Source organism: Rhinoderma darwinii, chromosome 9 (genome assembly GCF_050947455.1).
Source record: "Rhinoderma darwinii isolate aRhiDar2 chromosome 9, aRhiDar2.hap1, whole genome shotgun sequence".
NCBI lineage: Eukaryota > Metazoa > Chordata > Amphibia > Anura > Rhinodermatidae > Rhinoderma > Rhinoderma darwinii.
In genome coordinates this window covers 50,971,874-50,984,782 of record NC_134695.1, presented here as the reverse complement: position 1 = coordinate 50,984,782, position 12,909 = coordinate 50,971,874, and the positions used below count along the sequence as shown (strand labels likewise).

Below are 12,909 nucleotides of genomic sequence, written 5' to 3'. Positions count from 1 at the left end.
TGTTCAAGCGCACATAAGAACGGAAACGTGCCGACTCCCAACGCCCTATCCGCTGCACGCCTGCATCATCTAAACCCCATCTCACCGCCTCCGTCGCTGCCCCTATACGGAAAGAATGAGACGAGTATTGCTCTGCCTGCACCCCGCTAGCCACCAGACACTTTCTGAAAACCGAAATAAACTGATACCGCGACAGAAACGAGCCATCCTCGTGCCGCAGCAACGGCCCGTCTGAGAGATCTAAACCCGCCAAGTACTCCTTGACACACAACACTGGACAAACCGGATTCTTTGGGACCGCCAGCAAAACCACTCGACGTCCTGCCCCTCCTTGGTCCGTTTTGGACCTTCGCAACACTATCTCCACCCTGTCTTCATACAAATCGACATTATCCTGCAACAAGCCCCCCGCTCTCACCGAACTGGGGGAAACCAATTCCCCTACCCGAAAAGCACCAAAAAAGGCTAACGCAAAAGCCAACCGGAAAAGCTTGCTCTCATACTCTGAACGACACACCTGCCGCACCACCACCTCCAGGGAACACAACAATTGAAATGACACGGGACGCCTCTTATCCCTCACCACTACACCCCGTCTCAGCCCTTTCAATGCCTGGCCCACCAAAAACCGCTTCGTGATATCTGCCAACCCCCGTAACTTACAACCGAAAGCAATGGCCGCCACGAAGCGATTAACCTTAGCGACCGTGCAACCCCGGGCGAACGCATCCCCCAACCAAAACAGCAAGGCCACCATCCTATCATCATCCGAGCACACATCTCCCAAAGATCTCACCCACTCCTCCCATTGCCTCCATCCAGCCGCATACGACGACCACGTCGCACTGGCCAGTGAACGTTTAATCAATGCACCTGCCGCCTGGATACCAGCTCCCACAGATGACTGGGACAGTCCACCCCTGTTAACTCCGCGTCCGGGACCAGCTGCCGGAAACGATCCCACTGCGAGCGAGAAAGCGCGTCAGCAATACAATTCTCTACCCCGGGAACATGCACCGCCACCACCCATGCATTTAAACTCAAACAGGAAAGCACCAACTGACGCAACAAGCGAACCACTGGAGGGGACGACGCCGAAGTATTATTTATAGCCATCACCACCCCCAAATTGTCGCAATGAAAACGCACTTTTTTGTCCCGGAACCTGTCTCCCCAAATGGTGACCGCCACCACGATGGGAAACAGTTCGAGTAGGGCCAAGTTACGCGTCAGTCCCGCCTCCACCCATGCAACCGGCCATTTTCCCGCGCACCATTGACCTTTAAAGAACGCCCCGAACCCCACCGCCCCAGACGCGTCAGTGAACAATTCCAAATCGAAGCTATCTAACGCCCGGGACATCCAAAGAGAGCGCCCATTATACTGTGCCAGAAAATGGAGCCAGACCTGTAAATCTTCCCTGTGCTCTGCAGCCAGACGAATGAAATGATGGGGTTCCCGAACCCCCGCCGTCGCCGCTGCCAACCGCCGACAAAAAACCCTGCCCATCGGCATGATGCGGCAGGCAAAATTCAACTTCCCCAATAAGGACTGCAATTCAAGTAGCGTAATTTTCCTAATCCGACCCGCTCGCTCCACTACCAACCGCAAATCCCCCAACTTATCCTCCGGCAATCTGCACTCCATTGCTACGGAGTCGATAGTAATTCCCAAAAAACAAATGGTCGTCACCGGACCCTCAGTTTTTTCCACAGCCAAGGGTACACCGAACTCCCTTGACACCCAATTGACCGTCTCCAACAAATTTGCGCAAACCCCCGAACACGACGGGCCAACGAACAAGAAATCGTCGAGATAGTGAATAACTGATTCCACCCCCGCGACCTCCCTGACTACCCATTCCAAAAAAGAACTAAACACCTCAAAGTACGCGCACGACAACGAACAACCCATGGGAAGGCATCGATCAATGTAATAATCCCCTTCCCAATAACATCCCAACAACCTCTGGCTGTCCGGATGAACCGGCAACAAACGAAACGCCGCTTGAATATCAGTTTTTGCCATCAGAGCCCCTCTTCCGTAACCACGTACCAACGCTACCGCCGCATCAAACGACGTGTAGACCACAGAACAGAGATCCTGGTCAATGCCATCGTTAACCGACGCCCCCTTCGGGAAGGACAAATGCTGAATAAGCCGGAATTTGTTACCTTCTCGTTTTGGAACCACCCCTAACGGTGACACCACCAAACCTGGAACTGGGATCGTGCTAAAGGGGCCCGCCATTCTGCCCAGATCAATCTCCTTCCGGATTTTTTCCGAGACTACACCCGCATGCTGATATGCCGACTTAAGGTTGCGCTGCGTGAAAGGGACCTCATGCAAAGGGGGCGGAATAACGAAACCGTAACCAAAACCTAAACTAATCAACCGCGCCCCCTCCTTATTGGGGTACCTACTTAGAAAGGGGGCCATCTTTATGAGTTTCACCGGAGTCTCCCCCATAACCAGACGCACCGCTGGCTCCCCCTTGTCGTTTACCCTTCTTAAAACATTTAGACGCTCCATGTGACTGCCCGCTGCAATGTGAACACGCATGCTTGAATTTACACGTCGCTCCAAATTTGCACTGCCCCTCATTGAACTGCCAACACGTCCCAAATTTTGAACCTGAGGCCTGACTACCCCCGCCGGAAGTTCCTGCTGCATTCCCGCTCCCGGGAAAGGACTGCCCCTGCTTATAAAGTGCCGTCACTTTCAACCATAAGGCTATGTCCTTATGGTCCCACCGTATATTCGGCCGCACCGCTTTCCTCTGCCGAAACTGCTCATCGTAACGAAGCCAGGCCTGGCCCCCATAAACCCGATGCGCCTCCCCCACCGCATCCAAATAACAAAACAAGCCGGAACAATTATCTGGCGCCTTTTCCCCAATAACGCTCGCCAAAATTGCAAAAGCCTGCATCCAATTGACGAACGTTTTTGGAATCAACCTGTACCGTCTCTTTTCTTCCTCATCCTTTTTTGTTTCATCCCGCTTCACTTTATCTAAATTAAACTTCTCCAGCGGAAGCAAGGAAAAAATCTCCACATACTCGTCCTTCCAAATCCTTTCCTTTACCTCCTGCTTTAAATGCGCCCCTAACGGGCCCTCATAACAAACATAAACCTCCCCGCGCGCACGATCATCAAGACGCACCCTATCAACCTCCTTTGGCGAGTCTGTTTGAACCGCCGCCGCCACTGCCACCGCTGCCCCGGCATTCAACCCCCCACCGTTTTGACGAACCGGAGCGCTTCCAACACTGCCCCCCCACACCGCGGCCGGCGCCACACCTGACGATTCTTGGGAAGGGGAACCACCTAGCCGCCCCACTAACACTTTTAAACATCCCACTAACTCCGCCAAACTATCCCCCGCACCCGCCTGTAGCGACGGGACCCCCGACTCCGCCGCGACGCCCACCGCCTCGACACCCTCTACACCGATACCCGACATCAATAAAGCTGGAAATGGTAACGTAGGTGTCAACTCACCAGGCTGCCCAGGGGCTGTGAACCCGTCAGCCGGACCCCCATGTCCACGTGGAGAGGCCCGCCGCTCACCGTCCTCCAATGCTCCGGACTCCCTCTGGCGCTGTCCGCATTGGCAATGTGTGCACGGGGAATTCCGATTTTCGTCTGAGTAAAGGGGGGGTGACATCGCATCATCCAATTGGCCGAGGTCCAGTTCATGCCTCATCCGTCCCGCTGAACCAGCTCCAAGCTGTTCCGTCCCTGGCACTCCAACCACCGACCTCATCCTGCGACCTCTGGTCGTTTCCACCTCGACGACACCATGAGCCGACCCTCTGGCTGGCACATCACCATGCAGGGTCGCCGTTGCCCTTCCGCCACGTGCTGAAGAAGGAGAGGATGTGACCGGAAGTGAAGGCCGCGTCCTCCTCGCCGCTGCCGCCGGGCGCTGCCGCGTTTTGGGATTCCTCCCAGGACCAGACGAAAGAGCAGCAGCAGGCCGCCCTGGGGTCTGGCCTGCAGGGTCCACTGATGGGCTCCTCTTGCGCCACCGCGCCCGCGGGATGTCTTCAGGACACAGCCTTGCGGGCGGGCGCGAGCGCCTCGTGCTGCGCGTCACGCCGGGAGTGCCAGCCCTGGCCTGAGTCATGGGGGAAACGGGCTCTCCTCTTCTCCTGCCCGACCCCCTGGTACGCCGGTCCTGTACCTCGGCCTGCTCCAGCAGCCCCGCGACCACCGGCATGACAGAGCGCTCCCCGCTTGCTCCAGCCGACTCTGCTCGCTCCTGGACCGGAGCGCCCGATTGTCCCTGCAGCAGCGTCGCCACTCGTGCTCCGAGCCATCCAGGACTCTGAGAGGCTGCCGCGGCCCGCAACAGCTCCATAGCCTCCTCATCAGACGCAGCAGGGGTAACAAACATGTTCCTGCTTCTGTGTCCTGGCGAAGAGAGGGAGAGCACAAACAGGAAACAGGTACATCCCCTTCAATCCCCACCCCTTCTCACTCAAGCCCTCCTGCTGTCCCCCCCCCCTTTCCTCTCATAGGCCAGCCAACTCTGTGTCCCTCCCATCTATTTTAGTCATGGAGGCCTTCCCTTATTCCTTTTTTCTTCTTTCAGTACGGCCTCTTCTGGACAGTGACTGACGTCGACTAGACTCATCTCTATGATGGCGGCTGCGCGAAAATCACGCAGTCGCGTATCATACACGGATGACACACGGAGCTGTCAAGTGGTTTTTGCGCGCGCAAAACGCCGCGTTTTTTGCGCGAGCAAAAACGCAACGTTCGTCTGAATCTGCCCTAAGGGACATATGCAAGGGAGTATCACATGACTGCAGGATTAGACTACACAGCGTTTGTTTGTAGTCGTTTACCATGGAGACACATAGGTCTGCATAGGACCTGTCTGCACAAAGTGGTAGCATATTAATTATCAAGACTATTTGTTTCATTCTTTTTTTTTTTTTTATAGATACATTGGAGCAATAAAATAGTTACAGGACTGCACATACAATTTTAGTGGTTGTCATGTGTTTTCATTTGCTGATTTTATCTTGAACTGATCGATCGCTGTAGGAAGGCGACTTCATTATTTTTTTAAGCGTTTTTAGAAATAATTATTCTGCAGTAAATAATTTTCATATTTTTTGTCAACACTTTAACATCTCATTTATCTTTCACATTAACAGAACTGCCTTCTATTATCTTTGCATCTATGAGTCTCTGTTATTATTACAAACCTACATCCCTGACACTTACAAGATCAGATGACACATGACTTACAGTATTTGGAGAATGGACGCCATGTGCTATGTTTTCTTGTGGCATGTTTTCATTATCTTGACTTTTTAAATTAATAATTTATTGAGATCCATTTCCGGGAAGGTTTACAGAGTCCCAGATGTCAGAGCATCATGTTACAGTTCCACATATACACAAGAGGATTGCTACAATACATGTTTTTCTTCCAGTAAATCTAAAAGGCATAGCAAAATTAGGGGCATAAAAATTATTTTGCTGCACGGCTGTTGTTGCCCTAAACAAGTGCATTAATACATAGACATATATATATATATATATATATATATATATATATATATATATATATATATATATATATACACAGTGTAAAAGGGCTGGCATAATAATGGGGTTCACTCGCTCGTGTCACCCACTACTACTACTTCCTTTATATCAGGGTCGCTAGGGTTAGGCCTAGTTCCCCTACCTTTTTCTTATACTAACGTCAATCTAATTGCTTTGCTACTAAGTAAGGGAATACAATTGCATTGTAAATAAAATTTTAGATTTATTATTACAAACAGTAATCACTCTTAGATATAAAATACACCAAACACAGTAAATAATCACAGTATAGTATCAGTGTATCCCAATACACACAATAACTTAATATGTATTGAATACACTGACACTACGCGTGGTACAGTATAAACAAGGTATCACAATCCTAATCTATATCACCACCAAAGTTCCCTCTAAGTCTTGGCAGCTCCTGAGCGGGGGCAGTTAGGGAGCAGGGCGAGTTTCCAGAAATGGTGGGTGATCTGATGACCAAAAGTAATATCCCCAGTAAACGCTAATAAAGCAACTAAATAAGGGAATAAGAAAATGTATTTTAAATTAGTTTTAATTACTTTTTTAAATACTATAATATTACAAGTACAGCAATAAAATAGACATTTATAAACACCAATTATTGGCATCAATGAAAGAATCCTTCATTACACCGCTGTCCCTGTAGATAGCGCCACACACAGCCGCCCCCTGTAGATAGCGCCACACAGCCCCCCCTGTAGATATTGCCACACAGATCCCCTGTAGATAATGCCATACAGCAGCCTTGTATATACAGCCACACAGCCCCCCTCCCCTTGTATATACTGCTACACAGCCCCCCTCCCCTTGTATATAGTGTATATTACCACACAGCCATCCCCTCCTGTATATTACCACACAGCAATCCCCCCCTGTATATTACCACACAGCAATCCCCCCCTGTATGTTACCACACAGCAATCCCCCCCTGTATGTTACCACACAGCAATCCCCCCCTGTATGTTACCACACAGCAATCCCCCCTGTATATGACCACAGGGAACAATGGGAAGCGTTAAACCAGGGGAAATGCTTATAGGGGAAGGTAAGGGTTAACTCAGGAGAAAATGCTTGTAAGGTGAAGGGTTAAACCAGGGAAAGAGGTAACAGGGAGAGAGAGGGTTAAGTGTAGCTGTGGCTAAACTATGATACTTAGCGTGTTGTTGGTGGTGCCGATATAAAAAAAAATGCATTCAAAGGTTTTTATTGAGGTATAGAGAAAACAACAGTTAATTACAATGTCACAAGTATGTAGGGGTGTCACTATAGGAGGTGCAGGGGGTATGGATTCACCTAGGCCCCTGAGGGTTGACCAGTACTAAAAATGATGCATGATAGCACATTTGACATTAGATTCTGGTTATTTGGGGCACATTTTACATTAGAGCATCAAGTCACATCATTGGGGGGCATGATGCACACTGCAATATACAGCTATTAATAAAACAATAAAACATAAAAATAGTCATAATAATACAATAATACAAGGCATGATAGTAGAATACTCTTGGAAACACGGTTTCAGCGCTACTAACTGTAGCATCCACTTGGCTTGGGTTTTCTTCAATGAATAAGTATAATAAGACATATCGACATAGACAACCCCCGTCTTTCTGCATTTGTGGGGGATGGGAGTGCCAATATACCTGGTAATATACATGGAAATGTTTCTATAGGTTCTCATAACTGGAGATAAAGTATGTCAAATAAATCTGTGATCAAAGAGGAAGAAATGTTTCTGTATTTCCAGTCAGGACTTCTATTAAAAAACGCTACAGTCAGCATCTTCCCAGCATTGAATGGCTGATAACAGAGAACAAGACTTTGCATTCAATTGCACAGCTCATGTAGATACAATAGGTTGCGTCCCTTTTAGTTATCTTACCTGAGGTAGAAGGTAATATTATATAGACATATTATATAGACACAGTACCCAGTCCCGTCCCCCACCACCATTTTTACTTTCGGACTGTTGTGATTAGATATTTGTCTTGTATAGACCTCGCTATAGTCCTCGGTGACGTAATGCAACTTAACTAGTATGAGGGATAAATCCAGCCACAGTTATTACCTATGTAAAGCAATAGTTCAAAGGAGTAATGGTCATTTAAACCTTCAATTACTGAAATGCAATTTGAGGAAGGGGCAGGGCAGTATAGAATAGATCACGTCCTGTATTCATATTCAGTTCTGTCATTACGTGCATTACTTGTGCTATTTCATATACTATACTGTACGTGCGCATCATGTTTTTTTGGCCTACGTTTAACGTATACGCAAGGAAAAGCTTCCAACGTAAATGTTAAACATGGGCTGCGACAGATGCTTTAACAATGGCATCCGTCACCATAGAGTTTAATGGTATACGTTTAAAGAGACACCACTGAACAGAAGAGGAGAAGAGAGAGATCACACAGTCTTGTCGTCCTTGACTGCGGAGAGATGAAGAGTGAAAGCGTGTGCGCGCACATCTCCGACGCCGTTGCTGCTGATGATACTCCCACCGCCATGGAATTCACATTCTTCTTTTCCTCTTCTGTACAGTGGTGGAGGCGGCGGAGCTGCGTGTGCGCGCGCACATGCTCTCCTCTTTCCAGTTTTTGCTGCGACACAGTCCGTAGCCGGTGTATAACGGCACCGATATCTAAATAACGGTGGAGGATAGGAAAAAAATGTAAAGTGCCCCAGGGTTTGTGCAGCGCTCTCCATTACATGGTACACTCAGCTGCACATGTATGGGCAGGTACAAGGTTCTCTTTAAACGTATACGTCATGAACTCTCATGACTGTTTTTTACGTATACGTTAAATGGATACCATTCTAGCCTATGGGTGATGGAGGCCCCTGTTAGGGATCTGTTTTACACATACATCGCCCATAGACTGTAATGGCATCCGTTTAATGTTATATACCCACTCTGACGGAGGATAAAAGACACTTGTTTGGCCTTGATTAGGCTAATGGAATCCTATGGATATGTTTAGCGTGTACAGCGGGAGCTTTCTCGACATAAACGCAAGGCCAAAATGTCTTGTGTACAGAGCCTTAGCCCTAAGGGTTCCTATAATATGGGCGTAGCTGGGAGAGGCAGAGGTCCAGGTACTTGTTGCCAGAGGGGGCACCAACAGACCACTTTGCCTTAGCCAGGATATTTAGATACAGGGCTAGGACAGCAAATTCAATTCTTGCTCCAGCAGGTAAAAAGACAATAAATGTGACCATATAAACAAGCCCTGAAGCTAAACACCTTCCTTTTGCAACCATTTTCTAAAGAAAAACAAGATATAAAAATGAAGCAACTAAAAATAATCTATAAAAAATGTCCTACTGTTTTGCTTATACGGCTCCAATGCAGACTTATGTGTCACCATGGTTACAGACTACAAACAGACCCTGTGTAGTCTGGTCTTACAGTTATGTGTTACATTCTTCCCTCTAAGGCTGGGTTCACACAACCTATTTTCAGACGTAATGGAGGCGTTTTACGCCTCGAATTACGTCTGAAAAAACGCCTCCAATACGTCGGCAAACATCTGCCCATTACTTTCAATGGGTCTTACGATGTTCTGTGCCGACGACCTGTCATTTTACACGTCGCTGTCAAAAGACGGCGCGCAAAATAACAGCCTCGTCAAAGAAGTGCAGGACACTTCTTGGGACGTAATTGGAGCCGTTTTTCATTGACTTCAATGAAGAACAGCTCCAAATTATGTCCGTAAAAGACGCGGCGAAAAACGCCAGTACATGCATTTACGTCTGAAATTCAGGAGCTGTTTTCTCCTGAAAACAGCTCCGTAATTTCAGACGTAAATGCAGTTATCATGTGCACATACCCTAACCCTTCACTGTCCTATAGACAACAGAGGAGGGGCCAATAGAACATTGTAAGACATGAATTCCGAGTCTGGCTGTGCCTAGGGTCTGTTTGTAGTCTTTAACCATGAAGCCACAGGTCCGCATAGGAGCTGTGGGCACAAAACGATATAATTTTTTTTTCAACATTTTTTCAATGACTAGATGTTATATTGTAATGAATATTTTTGCTTTTGTTTTTATACACATTGTGGTACAGAGCCTCGTATTTTTATAGGTGTGCTGCTTTTCTTCTTAAAATGTACCCTGCCATATTGTTGCCGTTTCCCTGAGATTATTTTCACCACTACAAGCAAAAAAAAAAACAACTCAAACAGAAAATAGCAAATAAAACTAGTAAAGGTCAAGTACAAAAAAAAAAAAAAAAGTAGTAAAAATGTAGAATAATAATCTCTGACGGAGCCTATTGGCTTGAACACAATACTTTATTTTTTAACATGTAGCTTTGTTTGCAGGTCGCTACAGGGCCTGTCAGACAATGAAAATATCTAGAATGCAATGTGCGAGGAAAGTCTTGAGGCTCTTTTACATTCTTTAGGAGCCTTCAAACACCGCTGCAATGTATACACTATAATCTGCCAGATTCCATTACCAGGGGAAGGAACTAACAGCCTGGTAATAAACAGACCCCTCTGACTGGTGGTTTAAAGGGAGGGGGTGAGGGACTGAGCAAGCCCAGGCACAGTTAAGTGCGAATGAGGAAGGAACCGCAGCAAATGGAAGAAACACTAAAGAAAGACGAAGAGAAACTGCAAGTGAAATAAAAAAATAAAAATAAAAAAAAAGACGATACGTTGCGGCATTATGGAAATCCATAGAAATACATGGAGATAGTAACAGAAGGCTTTCTATGGAGAGCAGCAGCAGACGTTGAGCGACAGGTTGAGTGACGGGCGCAGCTGCCATTCCGCAACCAAAAAGGCATTTGAATCTAAGGAAGACGTAAAGCATCTAAGAAAAGTTTAACTTGAGGAATACCGGGAAAAAACGTCATATTGATCAGCAAGGCACATGGCGTGAAACTTGTTGTCGCAGTATATACCAATGTCATTATATGAGGATCAGATGTAAAGGGCTGATCAGTAACCTCCCCTTTACTTTAACCCCTCCCTAGTCTATAAATATAAAGATCAATGTACGTGCTCAACGCAACGTTTCACTTTAACTCCTGCATTGCCAAAATAATACTCACCAATTGGAGACTTGGACAAAGAAACCACTCCCTGCTCAACGCACTGGGAGTTGTAGAGAGGACTTTACACCTGTCACTGACAACGAGAGCAGAATCTTCCTGACAGGCTGCAGAAATGCCACTGTTTACCCGGGCACTCGGCCTTCTGAGCCGATCAAGATCTCCCCGAGTTATGAACAAGGCTTGGGCATCACAACAACCCCAAAATCAGCAAGCTTCGGCAGTGGTAAGTAAAACCGGTCTGGGAGATAGTGACCAAGTCAGTGACGAGGCCATTTTTAATTTTCAAAAATCATTTCGTATTTTTGGATAATAGTCTCAATTTAAAAAAAGGGTCATTATAGATTTTTTTTTCACCCACAAAATCGCCCACAAAATTCCGGCAGACCCTAGTGTAAGAGCTTCTGTAGTCCTAGTCATTTCCTCACGCTGTTCCGAAAGTAATTTTTTCCTATGTGACTTTAACACAACAGACCGACATTAGCTTGTATTTGGTCATCATCCAGGCATTTGGGCTTGGTCTTTTCCACAGTAGGCTAACAGAAGGCGTTGTAATCCTGTATTATTCCAAAGCCGGAGTGCGCTTTATATACATTTATTTTTCGAGAAGTTCCATCTCATTGCAAGGTTAAGATAACAGTCCAGAGGAAGTCACTCTGAGGTCGACTGGCACAAGCGCCACTTCACATACAATCCGAGCTCCATTCAGCCTGTGCATCTATTTTCTAGAGGGATGTTTCATTGCTGACCTCCATTTATGTAATTTTATCATTATCCACCCCGACCAACCTAGAATATTTAACTTACAGATGCAGCAGAGCTGAGTTTGTCATTCTGCACGACTAATCATGATATTAAAATGTGGCATCTGTGGTGTTTCATAGAACTGTAGGTTACATTATCACACATAATACAGCCAAAAAGGGTTAAATGACAAAATAAGCTCTACTACATCTGCATTTCTACAATTTAGAATCTCATCGAATTAAGGAATCCTTACCATTACTGCAGCCATTTCGGTACTTCCACACCACTAAGCTTTCTCTGGAGCGTTTGTATTAAATAATAATAGGCAATGTCAGACCCGCACACCCTCCATACAATATACTCTAATAACATGCAGTATATAAACCTCCTCCTAGAGGTCTCTGTTAATGTTCAATGAAAAGGGGGGGAGGGTGTACGGCACGAGGCTGACGACCTTGGGAAGTGTCCCGGTCACCAAGCTGAGGCCTGCAGCTGCCTCCGGACACAGTGATGATAAATCCCTATAGAGCCGGCAGCTCCAGACATTGAAATTTCCAACAATTCCCGGAAGATATTAGTTTAGCTTATCATATGTATCCATGACACAAGTAACAATAGTATATATATATATATATATAAAGCTAGCTTTTATACCCGGCGTTGCTCGGGAGGTTGACTTACGGTATGGATAGAGTAAAAGCTCACTATTTAAATACCTCTCAGTATGAATTTAATTGCTAGAAAGTGTAAATAATGTTATTGGAAGCATAAAGAAATGAAATGAAGCAATATATTCATTACAGATTTAGGCCTCATTCACACGAACGTAAAAACGCCCATAATCACGGGCCCATAGACTTCTATTGGCCACGGGTACCTTCCCGTTTGCTTACGGGAAGGTGCCCGGGCCGTTGAAAAATATAGAACATGTCCTATTTCAGGCCGTAATTACGGCACGGGCAGGCCCATAGAAGTCTATGGGGCTCCCGTAATTACGGATGGCTACGTAGGCAACGTCAGGGGATAGTCACTGTCCAGGGTGCTGAAAGAGTTAACTGATCGGCAGTAACTCGTTCAGCACCCGGGACAGTGACTACCGCTGGAGTTAAAAGTATTAAAAGTTAACTTACCCAGAACTCCTGCTTCTTCCTCCAGTCCGGCCTCCCGGGATGACGTTTCATCCCATGTGACCGCTGCAGCCAATCACAGGCCAATCACAGGCTGCAGCGGTCACATGGACTGCTTTTAAACCAATGAAAAATCGGGCTTCAAACAAACTTTCCAAAATATATATTAGATCCAGACAATTTATTTTTGTTACTATAGATCTTGAAGGGTTTTCTATCTACTGCCAATATAGTGGATCCCATTATTCTAGTATCTACATCGTTCTGGATTAGGGGATTTTTATGATGTATTGGACTATTTTAACATCCAACCCTAATGCAAAATGACCGACCTCTGGTATTGTCACCTCACCAGGAGTCCTCCTCCGATCATCT

The 12,909-nt window shown here is 46.4% G+C and overlaps 1 long non-coding RNA gene across 1 annotated transcript in view; it reads right to left on the bottom strand.

The window, feature by feature from the left end:
• Positions 1 to 11,751, bottom strand: part of LOC142660791 (uncharacterized) — a 34,443-nt gene extending 22,692 nt beyond the window's left edge. The window contains exon 1 of the long non-coding RNA XR_012850566.1: positions 11,661 to 11,751. This is a non-coding gene — a long non-coding RNA (uncharacterized LOC142660791). The remainder of the gene's footprint in view (positions 1 to 11,660) is intronic.
• Positions 11,752 to 12,909: the final 1,158 nt, after the last annotated feature.